At 42.8% G+C, this 13,686-nt stretch overlaps 1 protein-coding gene across 1 annotated transcript in view; it reads left to right on the forward strand.

Annotated features, from left to right (window-relative positions):
* The window catches only part of STT3B (STT3 oligosaccharyltransferase complex catalytic subunit B), a 125,037-nt gene that overhangs the window by 77,079 nt on the left and 34,272 nt on the right, over nucleotides 1-13,686 (forward strand). The gene's annotated exons all lie outside the window — the stretch shown is intronic.

The raw sequence follows: 13,686 nt of genomic DNA on the forward strand, positions 1-13,686 counted from the left end.
CAATTCTGGCACTTAGCCTCGCTCTTCCACGCTGCCCTGGTGCGGTGGCAGGGGGTAATAGTGGTGGGGTTCATGTCAGCGCCAGCTGCCATGAAGCCCAGGTTAGTAATGATGGCCGTCTATATGACACCCCCATTACTAACCTACAAAGTGTTAAAAAGAAAAAACACACTACACCCAGAAAAAAATAATTTATTTGAAATAAAACACCATTTTATTTAATTCTTAGTTTACTAAAAAAAAAATAGTTACCTGTCCACGTTCCTGCGCTGATCTCCCATGCACAGCTGTCACATCTGGAGATGGTGACAGCTGTGCATGGCTGCTGTAAGCTCACGCTGCCGGGAACACGTCCGCTCCCGGCAGCGGGAGCCACTGACTGAGGTCACCGGAGTGCATTCAGGCAGCGCAGCTCCGGAGACCTCCTTTACGGCAGTGCTGTACCGTGGGAATTTCTCACGATACAGCAGTGCCGTAAAGGAGCTAACCGGAGCAGCGCTGCTTGAACTCCGGTGAACCCTTACGGCCCCGTCATTCTAGCGGCGGCAGCGGTTCAGAGCGGTCACATTCTATGTGGCTGCTCTGAACTGGAGATCTTCGTGGGACACTCGTGGACTACTACGGAGGGGTAAGGATAAGGTTGTGGTTTATTATTTTATATTTTATTACAGGAGATCGATGGCTTCGGGGAATTAGGTGTCTAGGTGAGTATAGGTGTAGTTTTTTATTTTTTACTTTATTTTAGGTGGCGATCGGCGGGGACAGGTAATGTATGAACTAATTTCTTTTAGGTAACCACTGGCCACCAATGACATGTATTTAACATTTATTGGGGACACAGTAGGGCAATTTAAATAGCAGGATCAGGCTGATGGGAACTACTGCTCCCATCGAGCTGATCCTGCTGGCAGGAGTGGACGGGGGACAGACATAGGCCGATGGGAGTAGTAGTGTCACATCGGCCTATGTCTGCCCGCACACACACCCGCACACACACACACCCCGCACACACACACACACCCGCACACACACCCGCACACACACCCGCACACACACACCCCGCACACACACCCACACACACACACCCCGCACACACTAATCATGACGGGTCCGGGAGGTGAGGCTGACCTGTGCGGCCGTGGGAAAGTTCATGTGAGTTCATGCAGTCAAGCATGAACTCACATGAACCCTCTGAGGGCACCGCGGCTACTTCAAATGAACAGCTGATCGGCATCACCTGATACCTCAGCTGTTCATTTGAAATAACCGGCGGGAAAGCGCAGCACAGAACGGGAAAGCCGGCGGTGAAGTCTTTTCACTGCCGGCTTCCCCGCCCGGGTCCTTCGCTCCTTGGTGCTGCGCTCCCCGCCCGGTCCTAATTTACGATCGGGATGGGAGGTGGCGAGGGGAGCGGAGGATCGGGGTGGGAGGCTGCGGGGAAGCAGTATGGGGCTGCGTGATTGTTTAAAAGCCGGCGGCTTTTTACCGCGCGCCGGCTTTTAAACAATCAGGAGAATTCTCCCACGCTGGGATGGCATTCTGATGACAAGCTGGATCGCAGCTGAGCGCTGCCATCCAGCTTGTCATCCTTCAGAGACACTGCAGAGCGCAGGCATTATGGGAACTTCCGATTCCGGTATTCGATATTATAAAAGTATCGGAATTAAGTATCGGAATTCCGATACAGTGAATATCGGCCGATACCCGATATTTCAGTATCGGAATGCTCAACACTACTCATCACTAATCATCACTTATCTATAGGATGGGAAACCCCAGCGATCCAGAGACCTGGACTCTGAGTCCTGGCCACCGGGTCCACATGCTCAACCTCCTCGTTCTCTGAGACTGCAGGAGAAGACGTATCACGCTCGGCTCTTTCCATCAGTCTCATGGACAGTTGAAGTTAACAATTTTGGATGTTTGGTTTTCTTTCCCTTTTAAAAAATCTCTACTTTTCCTGCTAAAAACTTATAAATAAGTGCAAAACTGAATGTTATCAATCCCTTTTTAGGTGTGCCTACCGCCAGCCAGTGGTAACACCCAGTGGTCAATTTGTTTCTAGATTTTAGTAACAGAGGAACTGCTCGCTACATAATCTCAGGAAAGGGGGCTCTAGATTTGTAAAATAAAGGCGCTAATACAATAGTTACTAGACCGGACAAGTCAGAGGTGGCAGATCCCTTTTGAGATCAGTCTCACTCTTTCAGGACCAAAGCCTTCAAATGTCAGCGTTTCCACAGCAAGTCGTAATCTTTTAGAATAACATATTTTATAGGTGATTTTGTATTGCACGCTTGCTTTTTTTTTCTCCCCAGCATTAGTGGGGCCTTCATGTGGTGCCAGTCTCTCATTTTTTTCATTTATTTATTTTCAAAGGTGAAAAGCGTTCAAGATGTAATAAAAGGCAAAGTTCTTTCATAATTTAATCATTTTTAATAGTAATTTTTGTCCAAAAAAAACTTATAGCACAGTATAATCCTACCACTATACTGTGTGTGATCTTGGCCCAACATACAGGTGCATCTCACTAAATTAGAATATCATCAAAGAGTTAATTTATTTCAGTTCTTCATTACAAACAGTGAAACTCATATATTATATAGTCATTACAACAGAGTGATCTATATCAAGTGTTTATTTCTGTTAATGTTGATGATTATTATTAGAATACTTTATAACAACAGCTTGAAAAATGTTTTTAAAATCTGAAATGTTGGCTTACTGAAATGTATGTTCAGTAAATGCACTCAATACTTGGTCAGGGCTCCTTTTGCATAAATTACTGCATCAATGCGGCATGGCATGGAGGCGATCAGCCTGTGGCACTGCTGAGGTGTTATGGAAGCCCAGAATGCTTTGATGGCAGCCTTCAGCTCGTCTGCATTGTTGGTGTCTCTCATCTTCCTCTTGACAATACCCCATAGGTTAAGGTGAGTTTGCAGGTCAATCAAGCACAGTGATACTGTTGTTTCTAAACCAGGTATTGGTACTTTTAGCAGTGTGGACAGGTGCCAAGTCCTGCTGGAGAATGAAATTTCCATCTCCAAAAAGCTTGTCTGCAGAGGGAAGCATGAAGTGCTCTAAAGTTTCCTGGTAGATGGCTGCGCTGACTTTGGTCTTGATAAAACACAGTGGACCTACACCAGCAGATGACATGGCTCCCCAAACCATCACCGATTGTGGAAACTTCACACTAGACCTCAAGCAACTTGGATTGTGTGCTTCTCCACTCTTCCTCCAGACTCTGGGACCTTGATTTCCAAATGAAAATTGGAACTCTAGGACCTTGTGGAGTGTGTAAATGACTGCCTTCTGGACATCTGTCAAGTCAGCAGTCTTCCCCATGATTGTGGAGCCTACTGAAACAGACTAAGGGACCTTTTTTAACGAATCGGAAGCCTTTGCAAGTGTTTTGTTAATTATTTTAATTTACTGAGATGACTTGTGTTTTCATTGGCTGTAAGCCAAGACCAGACAGCCCCTTTAAGTCAACAATATAGAATTCTTGGACAACACCTTTTAAAGAACGTGACAACCTTCAGATAAAGAGTAATGGAAAGCTTCTTGTCTCTAAAGAATATGTTCCTGGCATGAGCTTAACCTGTGCCTTGCTGAAGAAACTCTTTTCCAATACTACCCATCCCCCCCTTTCTCTAATTTTAATCCCTTCACGACATGCACCGTACATGTACAGCGCATGTCGTGTCTCTCCTTTTGGTGCAGGCTCTGGCCCTGAGCCTGCACCTTTCCAGGCACATGACAGCGCATCTGTACACGTGTCATGTGCCCCTAACAGCCACGGGTGGAATCGCAATCCACCCACCGCTGTTAAATGCTTTTGTCAAACTGACAGCGACATTTAACATGATCGCGCTGGAAGCACGTGATTAGCTATGCCCATCGGCGACCCCGTCACATAATCGCAGATCGGCATGACAACCCGGTGTCTGCAGGAGACCCCTGAGGTTGTCAGAACTGATCTGCTATGAGCAACGCCCAGCGGTCAGGGTTCATAGCACATGAGCACAAGCCCTGCTATGTGTAACACAGGTGATCGGATGATCGCAGCTTCTAGTCTCCCATGGAGACTGTTGAAGCATGTAAAAAGTAGAAAAAATGTTTTTATAAAAATACAAATCAGCCCCCTTTTTGTCCCATTCAAAATAAAGGCATAAAATATCAAATATCCACATATTTGGTATCGCCGAGTTCAGAAACGCTCGAGCTATCAATATTAAAAAAATGAATCCGATAGCTAAACGGCGTAATGAGAAAAAAAATCTAAATGCCAGAATTAATTTTTTTTTTGATCACTGCAACATTGCAATAACAGGCGATCAAAACATCGGATCTACCCCAGGATGGTATCAAGAAAAACGTCAGCTCGCGCATAAAAAATAAACCCTCATCCAGGCCCAGATCCCAAAAACTGGAGACACTATGGGTCTCGGAAAATGGCGCCATTTTTTTTTTTTAAACTTTGGATTTTTTTTTTCACCACTCAAATAAAAAAGAATCTAGACATGTTTGGTATCTACGGACTCGTAATGACCTGGAGAATCATAATGGCAGGTCAGTTTTAGCATTTAGTGAACGTGGTAAAAAAAAAATTGTGGAATTGCACATTTTTTGCCATTTCACCGCACTTGGAATGTTTTCCCATTTTTAAGTACAGGATATGGTAAAACCAATGGTGTCGTTCAAAAGTACAACTCCTCACGCAAAAAACAAGCCCTCATACGGCCATATTGACTGAAAAAAAATAAAGCATTTATGGCTCTGGGAAGAAGGGGAGCAAAAAACGAAAGCGCAAACACAGGGGCCGCAGCATGAAGGGGTTAAAGTTCCCATGTGCCCATTGTATCCATGAAGCGATACCCTATGGTATTGTGATGCTGTAATATGTAAAGCGCTAGTAATCAGAACATAAGAGCCATTTCTTATGGAACACTTTCTGCATTGACCTCCTCTCGTTGCAATTTCCTTGCTTAGCGGAAACTATTATTTCCAAGTGCTAGCCTTTGATAAGGCCTTTTTATACTACAAAGAAAGCAAAATTAGTGTAACCAATTACTTTTTGTAATTAAGACCCAGGGTTGTGGAGCATTTCTAACATCTCTAGATTTTGGTTGCATTTTTTTTCTTCAATGAGATGTAATCGTTCAAATCCTTGTTATGTGTAAGAAACAAAAAAGCCATAAAAACATATTTTAATCTTTATTTTAATTACTTTAAGCAAATAAGGTTAATTTAATCCATTCTTTGCTAGCAGAGCCGTTACTGCAGAGCAGTTTAAAAGCTGTAATTGAGCGTAAAAGTGACATTTGCTGAATGGCATTAACCCCCTTATGAACATTTTTGTCAACTTTTAAGCCACTAAGATGCCCAACATCTTTTATTGCCTTCTGCCACTTGTGGCAGCCAATATGATTGCTGCTAATGATGCTCCTTCCAAACATAGTGTAAACTTCTGTCATAGGCCAGTTTCACAAGGGCACACAAATCTGACCGGGTCTGTTCAGGCAGTTAAACCCACAATCGGGTTGACATGTGGACTTGGTTCTGCATTACACCAGGATAAAATTGGCGTTGGCGTAAAATGCTTTTGCAGATAATTTACCCAATTCCCAAGTGTTCATCTTCCATGGTATGTTCTTCAAAAATAAAGGATGAGCCATTCTTATCCGATCCTCCTTGGACTTTACCCCTGAAACATTGCACAAAAATGCATGTGTGAGTCTAGAGGGATAATGCCGTTAGTGCATGTATGTGTACATACAGTGGTGTGAAAGTGTTTCCCCCTTCCTGATTTCTTATTCTTTTGCATGTTTATCACACTTGAATGTTTCAGATCATAAAACATATTTAAATATTAGACAAAGATAGTACAAGTAAACACAAGATGCAGTTTTTAAATTAAGGTCTTTATTATTAAGGGAAAAAGAAATCCAAACCTACAGGGCCCTGTGTGAAAAAGTGCTTGCTTCCTCCCCCCTTTAAAACATAAATTAACTGTGATTTATAATGTTTTTGTGAAGCTCCGTTCAATTTCCCTAGTCGCACACAGGCTTGATTACTGCCACACCTGTTCTCGATCAAAAAAATCACTTAAATAGGACCTGCCTGACAAAGTGAAGTAGACCAAAAGATCATCAAAAGTTAGACATCATGCTGCGATTCAAAGAAATACTGTAACAAATGAGAAACAAAGTAATTGAGATCTATCAGTCTAGAAAATGTTATAAAGCCATTTCTAAAGCTTTGGGACTCCAGTGAACAACAGTGAGAGCCATTATCCACAAATGGCAAAAACATGGAACAGTGGTGAACCTTCCCAGGAGTGACCGACCGACCAAAATTACCCCAAGAGCGCAGCAATGACTCATCCAAGAAGTCACAAAACACCCCACAACAACATCCAGAGAACTGCAGGCCTCACTTGCCTCAGTGAAGGTCAGTGTTCATGACTCCACCATAAGAAAGAGACTGGGAAAAAATGTCATGCATGACAGAGTTCCAAGATGAAAACCACTGCTGAGCAAAAAGAACATAAAGGCTTGTCTCAGTTTTGCCAGAAAACATCTTGATGATCACCAAGACTTTTGGAATAATACTCTGTGGACTGACGAGACAAAAGTTGAACTTTTTGGAAGGCTTATGTCCTATTACATCTGGCGTAGAAGTAACACAGCATTTTAGAAAAGGAACATCATACCAACAGTAAAATGTGGTGGTGATGGTCTGGGGCTGTTTTGCTACTTCAGAACCTGGAAGACTTGTTGTGGTAAATGGAACCATGAATTCTGCTGTCTACCATAAAATCCTGAAGGAGAATGTCCGACCATCTGTTCGTGACCTCAAGCTGAAGCGCACTTGGGTTATGCAGCAGGACAATGATCCAAAACACACCAGCAAGTCCACCTCTGAATGGCTTAAGAAAAACATCATTAAGGCTTTGGAGTGGCCTAGTCAAAGTCCTGACCTTAATCCGATTGAGATGCTGTGACCTTAAAAAGGCGGTTCTTGCTCGCAAATTCTCCAGTGTGGCTGAATTACAGCAGTTCTGCAAAGATGAGTGGGCCAAAATTCCTCCAGAGCATTGTAAAAGACTCATTGCCAGTTATCACAAATGCTTGATTGCAGTTGTTGCTGCTAAGAGTGATCCAACCATTTATTAGGTTTAGGGGGCAATCACTTTACCACACAGGGCCATGTAGGTTTGAATCTGTTTTTCCTTAATAAAGACCTTCATTTAAAATCTGCATTTTGAGTTTACTTGTGTCATCTTTGTCTAATATTATTTGTTTTGTGATCTGAAATATTTAAGTGTGACAAACATGCAACAGAAGAAGAAATCAGGAAGGGGGCAAAAACTTTTTCACACCACTGTATAACATATGTATCCTTTAAGCAGCATCTCTGTCCCATCTCAACTGACAAGAGGAAATGACTTGCCAAGTTTCTTCTAGTCATTTCCTTTCTCTGCACAGCTAACCACATTTGTTTCCTTGTTAGGATGGGGTAAAAACACTTTAAAATCCGTAAAAAGAAACTGTTAGAATCCACATAATGACTAGTAACCATTCTTCTTCTTTTTTTACCCCCACATTATTGTCATACATAGCACATTGCTGTTCATACCGGTGCTTCAGAGCGGAGATTACAATCTGCTGCAAATCCACAGTATTCTCCATAAATCTATAGGTTATTTTTCAGACGCTTGTGAATGAACCTTTGTCTTTAGCCACTGACACATTAGAAACGAGATTCCTCTCGGATATTCAGGAGCAGAAAGCGGTAACTTCATATGCTTCCTCTAACCATGCTAAACAGCTGAGCTCCTGTGTGTAAAGGCCTCGGCACACAGGTAAAGTTGGCCAAACCTGACCATATCAGTAGGATCAACCAAACTTCTCAGGTGTATGAATAGCCTCCATATTTTCCCTTGACAAAGAGGCGGGGGGAGTATTGGCAGGCGTAGGCTATGTTCACACACTGCGTTTTTGCTGTGTTTTTTTCCGCAGGCAAAGCCTTCTCTCTTGGCAATAAAGAAGCAACGTCAGAACAGGTTTTGATGAGTTATTGCTTTTTTTTTATGCCGGTTTTGCTGCATTTGCGTCGGGGTACTTTTTGTCTCTTGTGCATGCTGGTAGTTTCGTGCATAAAAGCAAAACATGATTCAACTTCCTAAGGTTTTTGCACTACCCACTGCTTTCTATGGTTGAAAAACGTTCCAAAAATGCTGAAAGAAGTGATATTTTTGCAAAAATGCTGAAAGAAGTGATATTTTTGCAAAAACACAGTTCTTTGACAAGAGTCGGGGGGAAAAAAACCTCAATGTGTGTGTGCATGAGATTTCTGAAATCTCAGACTTTTCTGGTACTGTAAAACGCAGTTTTTAAAATTTGGATAAGAAAACTCTGCAAAAACGCAACGCGTGAACTTAGCCTAAGAGCTTTTTTCTGCCGCCACCCTTCCCCGTGGAAGATGGCTGTTGGCTGAGAGAGTGTGTGGTTGACCAGTATCTACGGTGTCTGGTTCTTCGTATGTGGCAGGAGAATGCCAGGCTTATATGTTGCCCCCTAGGCAAGGTATGAACCCAGCTTTGGTGGTTTTGCTCTGCTACCTGCTTGTATTTTGTTGCCCTTACCCTCAAAAGAGAGGTGATCGGAGTATAAATATTTTGTAGATCCACTGATGTGGTGTTGGTTCCCACAAGACAAGAGTTTAAGTGTAACTCTAAGAGTAATTTCAATATTCCATGAAACGCTGACCTAGCATGGACTGTAATATCTAGGCCCGCGACTGGTCGTCTTGGACCCCCTGACCTGTTCTTGTTCAGTGTTTCACAGATGCCTGTATTCAGTCTAACTATATTTTGAGATAAACTTTGGCACTCGAGCTATATGAGGGTGGCCGCCAGGACTTGAGCCCGCCGGTAAAACGGAGACTGTGGGTCGGGGTCCGTCTGGATAAAGTTGCACTCGCGGAATATGCCACTCTTATATTCCTAGGCTTGCAGTCCCTCACAAATCCCATAGCTGCGGTGGACACCGCGTCCTGGTCGCTACTCCAGCATATCCGGGCTCCAAGAAATCTCGCTGCGGTGACATTGCGTTCCTCCCTCCTCTCTTGATACCATTCCCAGCATTTGGCACACTGATGAAGGTCCTGTTGACCGAAACGTTTTTTTGCTGTGGACTGCTATTAAAATTCAGTTTACTTTATGCTCTTGAGTGCTGGGGTTTTCTATAAATATATGGTATTGGACCCTACTTGAGCACCTGGTAAAGTAGTGCGGTGATTCACATTCTAACTATATTTTGAGGACCTGTTACTCCGTGATGGCTTGTAGCAATCAGTGTCCCCACTGAAGGGTCTCATGTAAAAAAGCAGGATCTGCCTTAATACCACATCCCAAGATGTTATTGATGGAGTCTGGTTTAGAGACCAGTGAGTGGCTAAGTATGCCATTGTGCATAATCTAAAGCCCTACAATCCCGGGTCTGCTGGCAGACTGTGTATGGTCTGCATAGTGTAGAGGCTGTTAATGTGATCAGATCTATATTCCCGCATAGCGCGGTGATTCATTATAGTGTTTATCCTCTCGCAGTCACATCAGACATTTCCACTGACAATTGTATATTGCGGCTGTTTCCACAGGATGGCACTCTAACAATTATTATATATAACGGCTTTAGGGGAAATGATGTGACATAATGGAAGATGCCGTCTTCGTCACCTGGCTTGTTTGCCATGCCTCGACTTTGTTCGGTGCTGCAAACCTCTTCAGTGCTGTGAATTACAGCTGTAAAGGGGCTAAACCAAAGGATTTCTTCTAACACTTGAAAAATGATATTCTGCTCAGTGACATTAAACAAAGGGGAGCCTAAACGTTTCTACAAGGCACATGAAATAGAGTAATGCCATGTTTTCTTCTCTTGTGCTTTACTAAGTGACTGGTGGGTTTTAGATCAAGATCCAGACTGCTTATGGGTTTCTGTGAACATTTGTCGGCTGTCTGGCAGATTTAAGTGAAGGATTTTATATTGTGTTAAAGGTGTGCTCCTAAAAATTAATATTAATACACACTGTAAGACAAAACCTATTTTTTTTTAATTGCAGTTAGTTTAAAAAAGATGTACTTTTTGTATCTAGATATATATATTTGTTACATGGTTTGGCGCCCCCTGGTATTCTTATAGTTTCCTCTCATATCTTCTGTGTCCGGTGCCAGTGGTCACACATGCTCGGTTAGACCACCTGGATTTCCTTGCATATGAATGGTAGTCATGCTAGCCAATAAGAAGCGTAAGCTAAAAGCAACTTGTCCTTACTGCCAAACTAGGTGGACTTTCTGAGGCCAGTAAACATACAGTAGGGGATAACAGGTATCCAGACAATGGGGTGTGTGTGTGTGTGTGTATTGGATACCGTGTATATATATTTTTTTTCTTCCAAACAGAGTTATTGTCCACATTATGGACCAAAATAAACTTCTTAAAACCTGAGGTTTTGATGGGTACATCACATCCCCGCTGTGCTAATAAAGGCTGTGTAAACAATGGACTTTCCGCCTCCATGATAATGGCGACAGGCACATGATTCACTTTGCCTCTGCCATTCCCCCATTGCACAGGCAGCTGAATCTCCTGGCCATCAATATCTTCATCACATGGACGGTTAAATCACTGCATCCATTATTTACACAGAGCAAAGATGGGCAGGAGTGCGCATGTATTGGCAGAGTGTGGCTGCACATGGGCAGGTACTTAGGCTCTTTTCCACATGGCCTTGCAATTTAATGCACTTTTCAATTTATGTCCTGAAAGTGAACAGTCTGTTATCTAATCATGGAACAATCCCCTTGGCAAAAAACAATCATCTTCTAGGGTGTTGCTTATACATCAGTGACAAGCTAATGGTGCCGCTCTGATTCCAAAATCCTAAAATGTCTTCAGTCAGAGTAGGAATCCGGATTTCTTACGATCCCTGCTGTCTGTCCGCAGGACTATAGGCTGAATGCAGTCTATCATAAATGGCTCCCTGTGTTTTTTCACGGCAATGATTGGATTCCCCTGTATCTTGTATCAGTTCTTCTGAGTTATAGGATCATATTTGGGAATTGTCTTATGTGCAGGTTTCTAATCCACAAGTCAAGGTTGGAAGGTTTTCTTGATTCTGAATTTCACACTGCAGAAATGAAATACTGATGAGCTAATCAGTGCTATATGAGGCTGGGGTCTCTGTCTTCTGTCCCAGGAACGTTTGTGAGGAGTGCGCTTCCTCATCTTGTGTGAATTTCCTCTGGGTACTCTGTATTCATGCCAGAGGCCTGTTATTACACCATGAGGCTCATTGGGGACGTCTGAGCCTTCCCTGCACATTGCGGTGTAATATACCAGCACAGTGTACATTATTGGTGATGTTATCACTTCTGTTACCAGGCTGTGCACGGTATAGGCCATTCTAGAAGACACAGCCCTATGGACTGGCAGAGCTGTACAGCACAGCTTGTACTGATAGATACATTTCTTACAGAAAATCCAGCACATGCTTTATCACATAGAAGCAATGCAGCCGGAATCGATATCTTTCTGCTAGTCAGCCAGAAAGGATTATTTTGGTTCATTTAGCACCTGGCCAACACTCCAACTCCCACAAGGAGCCGGCTCCCCCGTGCCCATAGAGCGGTTTTTCCTTGGCCTACATAGAATAGTGTTTCATGAGCTTCCCGTCTTAGCTTCCATTGATTAGATGTCCTTGTTTTCCAGTGTCTGATGCGCTCTTCCGTGGCTGCTTTTATTTTTCTTTCTTCGTGTACACCCAAGACATTATCTGATCTCACCGTAGTATTTAGCTGTTTTTTCATGTTTGTAACAGGAGCATGTTGTATCACACTGCCTCTGTGCATAACTGCAATTATGTGATGGGGGAAGCCATCAGATGCTCCTCAGAACAGCAACAGTTTGGGGTCTGTGGCTCAGGGGGACGACAAAGTAACCATCATAATATTGATTTCTGAAAAAAAAAAAGTAAAAATTAGAAACACTTCATTAGAAAATCAGATGTTTTATCATATATCGTTCACAGAGGAATGAGATATAAATCTTATATCTTACACAGAGGAGTGAGATGTATAACATACATAAGTTTATATAATACACGGAGGAATGAGATGTATAGCGTATATAATACACGGAGGAATGAGGTGTATAGCGTATATAATACACGGAGGAATGAGGTGTATAGCGTATATAATACACGGAGGAATGAGATGTATAGCGTATATAATACACGGAGGAATGAGGTGTATAGCGTATATAATACACGGAGGAATGAGGTGTATAGCGTATATAATACACGGAGGAATGAGGTATATAGCGTATAAAATACACGGAGGAATGATGTATAGCGTATATAATACACGGAGGAATGAGGTGTATAGCGTATATAATACACGGAGGAATGAGATGTATAGCGTATATAATACACGGAGGAATGAGGTGTATAGCGTATATAATACACGGAGGAATGAGGTGTATAGCGTATATAATACACGGAGGAATGAGGTGTATAGCGTATATAATACACGGAGGAATGAGGTGTATAGCGTATATAATACACGGAGGAATGAGATGTATAGCGTATATAATACACGGAGGAATGAGATGTATAGCGTATATAATACACGGAGGAATGAGGTGTATAGCGTGTATAATACACGGAGGAATGAGGTGTATAGCGTGTATAATACACGGAGGAATGAGGTGTATAGCGTATATAATACACGGAGGAATGAGGTGTATAGCGTGTATAATACACGGAGGAATGAGGTGTATAGCGTGTATAATACACGGAGGAATGAGGTGTATAGCGTGTATAATACACGGAGGAATGAGGTGTATAGCGTGTATAATACACGGAGGAATGAGGTGTATAGCGTGTATAATACACGGAGGAATGAGGTGTATAGCGTGTATAATACACGGAGGAATGAGGTGTATAGCGTGTATAATACACGGAGGAATGAGGTGTATAGCGTGTATAATACACGGAGGAATGAGGTGTATAGCGTGTATAATACACGGAGGAATGAGGTGTATAGCGTGTATAATACACGGAGGAATGAGGTGTATAGCGTGTATAATACACGGAGGAATGAGGTGTATAGCGTGTATAATACACGGAGGAATGAGGTGTATAGCGTGTATAATACACGGAGGGATGAGGTGTATAGCGTGTATAATACACGGAGGGATGAGGTGTATAGCGTGTATAATACACGGAGGGATGAGGTGTATAGCGTGTATAATACACGGAGGGATGAGGTGTATAGCGTGTATAATACACGGAGGGATGAGGTGTATAGCGTGTATAATACACGGAGGAATGAGGTGTATAGCGTGTATAATACACGGAGGAATGAGGTGTATAGCGTGTATAATACACGGAGGAATGAGGTGTATAGCGTGTATAATACACGGAGGAATGAGGTGTATAGCGTGTATAATACACGGAGGAATGAGGTGTATAGCGTGTATAATACACGGAGGAATGAGGTGTATAGCGTGTATAATACACGGAGGAATGAGGTGTATAGCGTGTATAATGCACGGAGGAATGAGGTGTATAGCGTGTATAATGCACGGAGGAATGAGGTGTATAGCGTGTATAATGCAC

The sequence above is a fragment of the Phyllobates terribilis genome, unplaced genomic scaffold (genome assembly GCF_046119375.1).
Source record: "Phyllobates terribilis strain yellow unplaced genomic scaffold, ASM4611937v1 Scaffold_4__5_contigs__length_816908805, whole genome shotgun sequence".
Taxonomy (NCBI): Eukaryota; Metazoa; Chordata; class Amphibia; order Anura; family Dendrobatidae; genus Phyllobates; species Phyllobates terribilis.